This window comes from Leptodactylus fuscus, chromosome 2 (genome assembly GCF_031893055.1).
Source record: "Leptodactylus fuscus isolate aLepFus1 chromosome 2, aLepFus1.hap2, whole genome shotgun sequence".
In the NCBI taxonomy this organism is placed as follows: Eukaryota; Metazoa; Chordata; class Amphibia; order Anura; family Leptodactylidae; genus Leptodactylus; species Leptodactylus fuscus.
Genome location: NC_134266.1, coordinates 59,311,848 through 59,324,290, shown reverse-complemented (window position 1 = coordinate 59,324,290; position 12,443 = coordinate 59,311,848). Strand labels below are relative to the sequence as shown.

Sequence of the window (12,443 nt, the reverse complement as noted above, 5' to 3'; positions counted from 1 at the left end):
ACACCATCAAGAGAAGAGTTGAAGAGTTTCTGCAGGTAAGGCAATAGGGTAGATTGAAAGGTCTTATAGTACAAGTAGGTGAATCCATCAGGGCCCAGGGTCTGACCATTCGGGAGGCCTTTTAAAGCATCAGTGAGCTCCTCTCCTGTAACAGGGGCGTTAAGGGAACCTAAGGCTGAGGAGGTAAGAGAGGGAAGGCTACAGGAATGAAGATAATTTTGGATACCATGGGTGGTAGAGGTAAAGTCAGGGTAGGTTATCAATGGGAGGTTATACAGCCTACAATGGAATGGGAAATATATAAGAAGCTCTTACACTTCTGCCTTCTGCTCAATCCACTCCTGGCTTTGGCTCAAAAAACCTCAGCAAAATCTGCAACAAAAAAAAGCTGCATTTCCACAACGTGGGGCCTTAGACTAAGGCTAAGGACCCACTGGGTGGAAATGCAGCAAAAAAACGCAGCCAAAAAAAAAAAAAGCAGAGAAAACGCTGCGTTTTCTGTTGCGGAAAAAACGCACAGTTTTGTGCTGCGGAAATTCATATGAATTTTCTGTTGAGTTTTTCATTGCGTTTTTGATTGAGTTTCTCATGTGCAATAAAGATAATTGAAAGGCTATGTTGAAAATCCTAAGGAATTATGGTCCTCTGCTATTTAGGCCGGGGCCCCACGGGCCGAAAATGCGGCGGCGTTTTACAGTACTTGTAAAGTGGATGGGATTCATGCAAATCCCATGCCCACTTCGCGGAAAAAATTGCAGCGCGAACACACTGTTGTTTCCAAAACCGTTGCTCTATCATTGGGAAGTCATTTTTAGATAAGCACATCCTTGCATGAGCTTTAGAAAGGCTATTCCACACCTACTTTTTGTATGTAAATTGCCTCAGCAGTGTTTGAATAAGTCCATTTTTATGCATATGCTAATGAGCTTTGACTGTGCACCGGAAGTGTCTCTGTGCACTGTCTGCTCTATGTGTATGTATAGCAGAGGCTGCTGTGCTGATGACTCATCTCTGCTATACATACACATAGAGCAGATAGTGCGCAGAGACACTTCCGGTGCACGGTCGAAGCTTACTAGCATATGGATAAAAACGGACTTATTCAAACTCTACTGAGGCAATTTACATACAAAAGGTAGGTGTGAAATAGCCTTTCTAAAGCCTATGCAAGGATGTGCTTATCTAAAAATGACTTTTCCCAATGATAGAGCCAAATGGCGTAACTAGAAATGGCGGGACCCCATAGCAAACTTTTGACATGCCCCCCCCCCCCCAAGACCCCAATGACATACACCCCCCCCCACACACACACACACACAGTATTATACCCCATAGTGGACACCCATGAACAGTTATTATACTCTGGGGTCTTTTCAGACCTCAGAGCATAATAATCGGAGTCCTCGGTGGTGTCGGCCATCTTCCTTGATGTTCAGACATCACATGACCCGGGACGTAGGCCTGGGTCATGTGATGTCGGACCTCACAGTAGTAGGCCGAAGCCTTCCAGAAGCGTGGATAGGTAACACAGTTTTTTATGTTCGCTTACCTCTCCCAGGCCTCCGATCATTATACTTGGGGTTCTGAAAAGACCCCCGAGTATAATAATAGTGTTTGTGAGGACTGTGGCGTCACTTACCGATCCCGGCCACTGCCAGGATCGGTAAGTAAATAGGGCTGGTTACCGTCTGGAGTAACTCCAGCCGGTAACAATCTATTAAGAAGAAAAAAAAACACAGCGGTAGCGGCTGTCGCTGGGCCCCTAAAGTTTCGGGCCCTCTGGCAGCTGCTACCCCTGCTACCCCGGTAGTTATGCCACTGATAGAGCCCCTTTAAAGTAGCCATCATCCAAAGTAGAGTACAAATAGCAAGTAAAATAACAAGCAATGGGAACAAGTGAACACACCAAAAAATGAGGCAAGAGAGTGGACCTTACTGAAGATATAGAATAATATAGATATAAAAATAATAATAAAAGTGTAATAAACATTTCTTTTAAATAATTAAATCATCTGTTCACAATCTAAAATCATCATGTATTAAATAATGAATATTCTGTAATTATATAATAAATATTCTAGTTACCTAAAATGAATAGCTGCTGGATCCTATGACACTATACTATAGTACAGGACAACAATAGTTTCCATTATCTGTTACCATGACTCTATAAAATTCAGTGTCAGATTACAGGCTGCACACTTCTGGCTCCGACGTTACAACTCCAAGTCCTTCTGCAAGGTGTGTAGTCAGAAGGCTGCAGCTGTAGGGCACAGTTGGCTATTATTATTATTATTATTACTATTATTATTATTATTATTACTATTATTATTATTATTTCTTCCTTATTTATTTAGATAGAGCAAATATCAATCTCAGTATCCAGGTAAAAACAAGAGCAAGTAGCCAGTGACAACCTACAGTTACCAAGTGCAACAAACTATATTTAGGAAGAACAAGTCATTGCTATGAAAGGAATTCCTTTTACACTTTAGCTACCAAATTGGGTTTATCTGCCAGCCCAGAAGCAGCTCTGAGTACAAGGCAGAGACAAAGCTCTTCAGAAACATATGTATCAGCTGCACTGGAAGCACCCGGACAAGATAAACACTAAAGTCAGAGTAAAGACCCGTCACACGTTCCCCCGGGGAAATTAAAGTTGTGCAAGGTAAGTCACATCCTTTACTTTACTTAATGTATAGAGAATTTTCAGTAATGCCCAGATTTGCTGTGTGACCTTACATCTTTACCTCTCACTGACTGTACATTATCATGGAATATGATATCGCTACACACACATATATATATATATATATATATATATATATATATATATATATATGTCCCAGTTTAATACTAATATGTTTTTAGTATTTTAACAGATCACTTTTCTAATATAATCTGAAAACTTGATCCAGGTACCATCACAGCTGACGGGGTTTCTGTATATCAGGGGGCAGGGACACAACAGTTCAGATATGTACATAGGGTCTCTATACACTAATCATGGCCGTATAATCAACAGGCACCCCGTCTGTAAAAGTAGCTTGGTGTATATAAACCAATGTTATATAAGAAACTTTAATAAATCTTATATTAAATTCCTTTATTAAAGAATATATATATATCTATATATATATCTATATATATATATATATATATATATATATATATATCCAGGTATATTATCACTGCATTATATACAATGCCTTAACATACAGTATGCTGTAACTAAGGGACTAATCTATACTTATCTGAATCACATATATAATGCTGACTTGAGTCTATGACGTGAAGTATATGGACGAGTACGTAGATCATTTATATGGGATAAGTCTAACACCTAGAACTATCTCACCTTAGGTTTTGTTCACACATTGCATTAACATTGTATTTTTCCCCATAATTATCCAAAATCTCTGCAAAAGTGATTGTATATTATATCGCCCGGTGATACACTGCTTCTGGCATATGTAAGGTGTATACCACAAATGTCTCACTTCTACAAGGTTAATAGGTCAGTAATACAATATATAAAGGGGTCCCTGTGTTTAATTCTTATCATGACTGGTAAATCTTTGCAGAATAAAGGATTTTGGACACAGAGAAAAAAACTAGGTCAATTCTTACTTAGTTCACATGCTTCAAAGTAGTTCAGCTTTTGGAAAATGAAATTATATTAACTGCTTGTAGCTCACATATAACTAAAGATGTGAGTGTTGTTCTTCCATATGCCTTGGGTTATATTAGGATATCAATTATAGATCCCATACAATGTGTATGATGTCCTTGGTACAGAACAGGGACAACGTATTAAGATCACCTAGTCATTATTATAGACTGTATGTCTCTGTCTACTACATATAAGTTATAGTCTGCATGAGACGAGTTTATCCTCAACTTTAATCCAATTACAGTGTATGCGAAAAGTTGTACAGAAAGCCAGCTTTGTGCTCAGGACATCAACCATGACTGTACTACTATGAATCAAGTAGATAGACAATCAGGAAAATGACAGCTTTATCCCATGCTTAGTAGTACTGTCTGTATTCAGTGGCATGGGCCGGATTTATGTCATTGGGCGGTGGCGTAGCATGGATACGCTCATATTGTCAGTTGGCACAAACAAGGGCATGGATGCCAATACACTAGACAGACATACATAGACTTCTGTCTATATCAAAACTTTTGTAATACCGAGGCCACACATGGTGGAAAATCAGTGTTTTTTGTTGCAGATTTTGCTGCGGATTTTTGAGCCAAAGTCAAGACTAGCTTGAATAGGAATGGTTAAAGTAAAGGAAACTCTTACACTTCTCCCTTCTGCTAAATCCACTATTGGCTTTGATTCAAAAAACTTCAGCAAAATCTACAATAAAAAAACAACTTTTCAGCAATGTGTGTCCTGAGCCTAAAAGTGGCAGCCACAGTGCCTCCATAACATTGCCAGTCAGATGCTCCTTATAAGTGCTAAACAAATTTACCAGGAATTGACCACATACCTCCATATAAGTGAAGAGTAGTTCTCTCCACATATGCCTCTTAACAGCAACATGTCTCCTAAATAATGTCATTGACATTAGGACAAGATTTGCAATTTTACAAACTAGACATGACATATACTGAATGGCTACTTTATTAGAAACACCCATGTAGCAGCATATTGGATCCTATTTGGCGTTCAAACACAAGTATCAGAGTACCCAGAGTAGGCCAAGAAAACCTTCCACCAAACGCCATTTCTCCACCACCAGTCTAAACTGTTGATACCTGACGGGAAGGTTTTTTTTCCTGTTCTTTGCCCCATGTTCTGACCCTCCCACCAGCGTGCTGCAACAGATCCGACCAGACAATGTTTTTTCACTGGTCTAATTTTTGCCCTTTTTTGTCCAGTCGATTCTTAGCTTTCTAAATCTCTTAGTTATCAATCGTCCTCGTGTAAGATAGTGTGGAATGTACATCTTGGATGGATGGATTGTTGCACGTGAATGGTTAAACCTGCGCGCTGACCTCTTAGAGATGGAGCAGAATTGCATCTGTGAGATGCATCATGGAAGAAGTTGTTTGTTGCCCCCCTATGGTGTGACTCATTGATGTCATGTGTTGGCTAGGTTAGTGAGGGTGGGAACAGCTACCTCTTTGAGGTCCATTAATGTAATTTCAGTAAATATGTCGGTTTGATTAACAACTTGCAAGGAGGATTGCTTGAGGAAGTGGAGGATAGCTTAGAGGGTCACCACCTTGGAAAGAAAGTCAAAGACATCATCTCAGTTCCAAGAACTGATGAATTTGAGGATATCTGAGAAAGAGGATAGACCAGTGGTTCTTAACCTTGTTTGAGGTACCGAACCCACCAGTTTCATATGCACAGTCACCGAACACTTCTTTAGTGATAGATCAAATATGATTTTTTTCCAAATTCAAGACATAGGTATATGTTTTTTTACTGGTACACAAAATGAACCGTGCATATGGCCTAGGGTTTAAGAACCACTGGGATAGACTCTTCAGTGATGGGCAGCCCATACCCATAGTGATCTTATTCTTAACTTACAACTGAGTTCATCATCTATCATCTGTCACTTACATATCACTGATGTGTTACATTTTTTGTACATGAACCATCTAACTCAGGAAAGAGGACTTCAGTGAAGAGTTGAGTGTCAGTGAGTTTTCTTCACTGATGGTGAGTGGCTTCAGTGACCTTCAGGGGGCAGTGTTTTGGGGTAGCTGAGGAGAAGACAGGCACATATACATTGGTGCGTTGGCTAGAGAAGAGTGTGGTGGAGCAGCCATATTACCACCATCCTGGCAGCCTTGGCGAATGCCAGGCCCATGGTGCATGTTTACATTTGCACTGGTCATCTACTTTTATAGGCCATCCATGCTAAGGATTGATGAGTTGTTCATTTGCAGATATATTATCCCTGGTACACCAGTTTCCTGCAAGGCATAAAAAGTTCTAAAAATGTAAAAAAAAAATCACGTATCGGGGTTTGAGCAAAAAAAAGTTGCGACTTTTGCACTGCCCTTTTCAGGAAAGTGCCGAGGGTGTGCAGGAGGAGTGTCCATTGGCCCCCGCTAGATTTATTATTCATGAAAGCAGCCAAGGTCTACAGTCACATAGCCTTAGTAACATGTTGCATTATGTTCCCTATGGGCCAGTTAAAAACATCTTAACTTGGGCTATCTGCCAATTTATTTGAGATAACCACCAAATTAATGTTTAGGGTCCAGCATAGACTTTCAATTTTGTAAAATTCTCAACATATTCCAGCAAATATTTAAGTGGATTATCCAGTTCTTTAAAATTGTTGGCCTATTCCTATCCTGGAGGGGGTCCTACTTGTCACCTCTGTCAATAAGCGATTTGAAGGGGCAGCAAAAGTCTTGCTACAGTTGTCTCCCCTTCTTCATTTATAGGGTGCATTCACACTGAGTAAACGCTAGCTTATTTTGTAGAGTAAAATTACACTTGTAAATTTTGCTATCCCATTGACTTTAATGATATTTTTTTACAAGTGTAAAAATACGCCTGTAAAAAATACGCCTGTAAAAATACGCCTGTAAAAATACGCCTGTAAAATGTAATTGAAGTCAATGGGATAGCAAAATTTACAAGTGTAATTTTACTCTACAAAATAAGCTAGCGTTTACTCAGTGTGAATGCACCCATACTGTTCCACGCTACACAATGTAGTATTAGTAGTGGCTGTTCTGGGTATTGCAGCTTTGTATCACTCCAATGACTAGGGCAAAGCTGCAATACCTGGCAGCATTGCTAAGGCATCTTAAACCATATTGTTATACTTGAGGTTTTTAAGATGACAATATCAATTCAAAGTACTTTCTGTTGTACTCCGCCAAGTCTCTAATTTGTTTCCATTTCTGCATTTTATAAATGTACTGTGTATTGCTTTAGCTGAAATGGAAATGTAACTTCTTCCACACTATTAAGTATACTTTATTATATAAAGTGTTATAATGGACACTGGAGATACTATAGGCACAGAAAATCTAAGCATAAAGATGATGGTCCACGGCCAATACACTTGACTCGGTGCAAGGACATCACATGACATCATCATCTCTGTCAGTCTTCTAGAAGTATGTAGCATCCATCTCTCTCCTTCAGATCTGAAATAAGAAGCCAAAATAAGAGACTTAACTAAATCAAGCTTGCTCCATGTTTTACTCTCACGACTCCCATTCAGTTCTCACACACCAATGGCTGTACTGTAGAAGGTAGAGGTGTACTGGATAGTACATTCATGAAAAAGTTGATAAGCCAGTCTAGTTACGGGATCCTATACATATTCGACAGAGGTGTATCATGAAGTTACTGGGTCCTATGTAAAATCTGTATCAGGCTCCCCCCCAACTATAATGTATCTTTATAATACTGTCCATGTCATACTGGGAAGAGACGTCTTATAGGCCCGCTAAGGTTCCACTGCACCCCCTCAAGATATGCCCCTGCTTTTGAGTCTGCTGAAATATTTTTTATACATATGAGCCAAGCAGAAATCTATGATCAAACTAACTAGATCTATTTACTAAGATGATGACGCTCTTCATTCGCAGTATTAGTGTAAGCTGAGGATGATGATCTACACCAGGGGTGCCCAATACGTCAATCGCGATCTACCAGTCAATCTCGAAGGACGTATGGGTCGATTGCGGGATCGGTGTCTGCTTGTTGACAGCGCAGGCTGAGAATCATCTCCGGACACTGTCCGGAGATGATTCTCAGCCTGCTTTGTGAACAAGCAGACACCGGAGAGCTGTCTCCTGCTCTCACGCTCCTCCCCGCCCACAGGCCCCGCCCATGACCCACCCCGGCCCCTCCCCACCCCCGCCTACAAGAAGTGGATAGTAGATCTTATCCCTTGGTCAGTTTCTAAAGTAGCTCACATGCTCAAAAAGTGTGAGCACCCCTGATCTACACCAATATAGTCATGTGTCAAGTCAGAAAAGTGCAGTTTAGCTCCAGTGGATCCTTTAAGGAAACAGCTACAGAAATATTTAGCGTCTTAAAGGGAACCTATCAGCTTCTTTTCACATGGTTGTCTGGGTGGAGTGAGAAGATACTGACAGGTCACCTTGAAACATGCCTGTCCTGTTACAGGTCAGGACCAACAAAAGATCCTATTACTGGCAAGTAATAACATTATGAATGTCAATTTATCTTTGTGAAAGAAATTGTGGGATTGAGTAGAAAATCATGACATGGGTTGTCTGGTTCTGATAAGCATCATCTATTCAGGTCCTTCTTCTATATCCGTCTTTCTCTTACTTTCTCCATGGAGGACCTCACAAGTCTAAAAGTAATCCTTATTTTCCCCTCTGGGTGTAGTGTGGTAAAATTGGTCACTTGATTCCAAGTTCCTTGACAGATTGCAGCCATTGATGGTCTAGGCCCACCCGTAGAAATCACACTGGGCTGAAGGCAAATTCATAAAACTTTACTGATACACATTTTTCAGTATTAGCTTACTGCCTAGCACTTACATTGGAGCGTTTCTATCCTGTAGAGTAGCCCGCTGACCTGCTCTTGCCTTAGGCTAGGTTTCCTTAGCTCTATGAGACAGGTGATATATAATGAATAGTTTGTTAAATACTCTACCTACTTTATTATATGAGGGTATAGGCTATGTGAGATGGTCTACACTACCTATCAATGCTTGTATCTGTATGTAGTGCGGGGAGTGTACTGTACCATGTCACTGTCTTGTAGGGCTTGGTATGTTAGGGGCTCACTAGTCACCCTGGGTCATAAAGGAGTTACAGCAATAAAAACCCTCAGAATCATTTACACATCTTAAGAGATTTTGTAGGATTGTTTTAATGGCTTTGCAAGACAATTTGAAAATCACTATTGTATGTATACAGAATTTAGAGTATTTACCATCTGAATAGACTGAACAATGTACAGTCAAACTGGATCTAATGAGACTTATAAGACTACGGCTTAGAAGGAATCTCTTCCATGTGATCTACCGTCATCCTAATTATAGATCACAAAATAACCAAATGCCAAGCTGCTTGTTTTCCACCCTACATATTTGCTCTTGGCACCTCTGACAGCAGATACAGGCTATTTACAGATGTATGTAGATGGATTCCTATCAGCAATATACTTGTATGATACTCAAACTCTCCTCACTCTTCTTCTAACTTTATCTATGTTTGTGAAGAGAACTTTAAGTGCAAAAAGAATCTCTCAACTAATATTTGGCTTGAACGTTCCTGAGTAGCTTTAGCTACCTCCATGTTTTATGATGTGGATGACTTTTCATAATGCACTTAAAGACAACCTTTCATGTCCTCAGGCACATGCAGTTTTATACACCGCTAAAAAGCCAACATGTCGGCTTTTCCTTTAGGCTGAGTTCAGATGGGGTTTTTTGGTCCGGAATTTGACGCGGAGGCTGTCTCAGATTCCAAACCAAAAAGTGGCTAGCCTCGCCTGGATGTAGTGCAGTGCTTTCCGCTCCGGATTAGGGCCAAATGAATGGACCTAGTTGAGAGGTAGGTGTCGCGAGGCGGATGTCCGCGGCTGAATCAGCTGCAGAATTCGCCTGAAGAAAGAGCATGCTGCTTCTTTTTTCCACGAGCGGGAACAAACCGCTCGCAGAAAAAGAAAATGACCGGCTCCCATTGATTTCAATGGGAGGCGTTTGTTTGAGCAGGATTTTTACGTGGATTCTGTGTCAAAATCCTGACCAAAAAGCCCTATCTAAACTCAGCCTTATGTGCTCTGGGCTAGAGATATCAGTGCCGTTAATTTTGGCATCAATCTTCCAATCATCAAAAGGGCATTCATGACAGTTTATCGTCATCGCTGGGCTGTGAGAAACGCCCGACCCCCCGACAGTACTTGTACATAGCCTTGTACTGTCAGACGGGTGTTTCTTACCACCCATTGATGATGCTGAGTTCTGAGGAACAACTCCCCCAGTACAAGGACGAGTACTGTCGGGGGGAAGGGGGCATTCCTCACATTCCACTGATGATGCTAGACTGACAGGAACGCCCTTCTGACAGTGTGGAGAGATCAGTGCCGAAACTAATGCCACCGTTATCTCCCCCACCAGGGCACATAGCGGGAAAGCCAACAGTGCATTAAATTCATCGCACTGTTGGATTCCTAGTGGTATATAAAACCGTGTGTGCCTGAGGACCGAAAGGTCCTCTTTAAAACATCAGAGAACTACATTTAGTTAAGATTGGATGTTATCACTAGTTCAGACAGCGAGAGATCACTTTCAGAGCTGGCAATGACATTGTGGTTCGAGGCTCCAGGAACAGCCCTAGCTATGGCTCAGCAACCCTTGTTGGTATACAGTCCTATGAAAAAGTTTGGGCACCCCTATTAATCTTAATCATTTTTTGTTCTAAATATTTTGGTGTTTGCAACAGCCATTTCAGTTTGATATATCTAATAACTGATGGACACAGTAATATTTCAGGATTGAAATGAGGTTTATTGTACTAACAGAAAATGTGCAATATGCATTAAACCAAAATTTGACCGATGCAAAAGTATGGGCACCCTTATCATTTTATTGATTTGAATTCCCCTAACTACTTTTTACTGACTTACTGAAGCACAAAATTGGTTTTGTAACCTCAGTGAGCTTTGAACTTCATAGCCAGATGTATCCAATCATAAGAAAAGGTATTTAAGGTGGCCAATTGCAAGTTGATCTCCTATTTGAATCTCCTCTGAAGAGTGGCATCATGGGCTACTCAAAACAACTCTCAAATGATCTGAAAACAAAGATTGTTCAACATAGTTGTTCAGGGGAAGGATACAAAAAGTTGTCTCAGAGATTTAACCTGTCAGTTTCCACTGTGAGGAACATAGTAAGGAAATGGAAGACCACAGGGACAGTTCTTGTTAAGCCCAGAAGTGGCAGGCCAAGAAAAATATCAGAAAGGCAGAGAAGAAGAATGGTGAGAACAGTCAAGGACAATCCACAGACCACCTCCAAAGAGCTGCAGCATCATCTTGCTGCAGATGGTGTCACTGTGCATCGGTCAACTATACAGCGCACTTTGCACAAATAGAAGCTGTATGGGAGAGTGATGAGAAAGAAGCCGTTTCTGCACGTACGCCACAAATAGAGTTGCCTGAGGTATGAAAAAGCACATTTGGACAAGGCAGCTTCATTTTGGAAACAAAAATTGAGTTGTTTGGTTATAAAAAAAGGCGTTATGCATGGCGTCCAAAAAGAAACAGCATTCCAAGAAAAACACATGCTACCCACTGTAAAATTTGGTGGAGGTTCCATCATGCTTTGGGGCTGTGTGGCCAATGCCGGCATCGGGAATCTTGTTAAAGTTGAGAGTCGCATGGATTCCACTCAATATCAGCAGATTCTTGAGAATAATGTTCAAGAATCAGTGACGAAGTTGAAGTTACGCCGGGGGTGGATATTTCAGCAAGACAATGATCCAAAACACCGCTCCAAATCCTCAGGCATTCATGCAGAGGAACAATGACAATGTTCTGGAATGGCCATCCCAGTCCCCAGACCTGAATATCATTGAACATCTGTGGGATGATTTGAAGCGGGCTGTCCATGCTCGGCGACCATCTAACTTAACTGAACTTGAATTGTTTGTCCAAAATACCTTTATCCAGGATCCAGGAACTGATTAAAAGCTACAGGAGGCGACTAGAGGCTGTTATCTTTGCAAAAGGAGGATCTACTAAATATTAATGTCACTTTTCTGTTGAGGTGCCCATACTTTTGCACCGGTCAAATTTTGGTTTAATGCATATTGCACATTTTCTGTTAGTACAATAAACCTCATTTCAATCCTGAAATATTACTGTGTCCATCAGTTATTAGATATATCAAACTGAAATGGCTGTTATAAACACCAAAATATTTAGAACTAAAAATGATTAAGATTAATAGGGGTGCCCAAACTTTTTCATAGGACTGTACATCCATCCAAGTCATTAACCAGTAAGTACTAGATTCTACCAGTTAGATATATGTTGTGGTCTCAGTGTAGCCATATGGCCAAAGGTTGCACTGTATTAACACACAGACTGTTGCTATTATATTGCGATACAATGCTTATCTTGGCAATGGATGTTTTTCACTTTTTTGAGGTTTACTCTAAAGTACTTTTTTTTGTCAGTGCCCAAAAATCTCCAAGACTAAGTAAATCTGTACATGCATTTTTATTGTCCCAATGTATTTATTGTGAAAAATGAAACTGTATTTGGTCTTCGAAAATGGATTATGTATCTACAGCTTCTATGCAGATATGTATCTCCATGGTAACAGACAACAAACAAACTGTGTAGTCTGCTCTTTTTGCTGTAGTCATAGTCTCTTTTATCTGTCCCCTACTTCTTGCTCAGTTTGTTATCAATACAGCGCTGCTAGCTTTAAGGTTGCCATGCCAAAGTATCAAGCGTT

At 40.5% G+C, this 12,443-nt stretch overlaps 1 protein-coding gene across 2 annotated transcripts in view; it reads left to right on the top strand.

Moving 5' to 3' along the window:
* Positions 1-2,453: 2,453 nt before the first annotated feature.
* SMPX (small muscle protein X-linked) overlaps positions 2,454-12,443 on the top strand; it is a 105,126-nt gene continuing 95,136 nt past the window's right edge. The window contains exon 1 of one of the 2 annotated variants that reach the window (XM_075263864.1): positions 2,454-2,668. The gene's annotated coding sequence lies outside the window, so the exon portion shown is untranslated. The remainder of the gene's footprint in view (positions 2,669-12,443) is intronic. The other variant, XM_075263863.1, reaches the window with a different exon arrangement.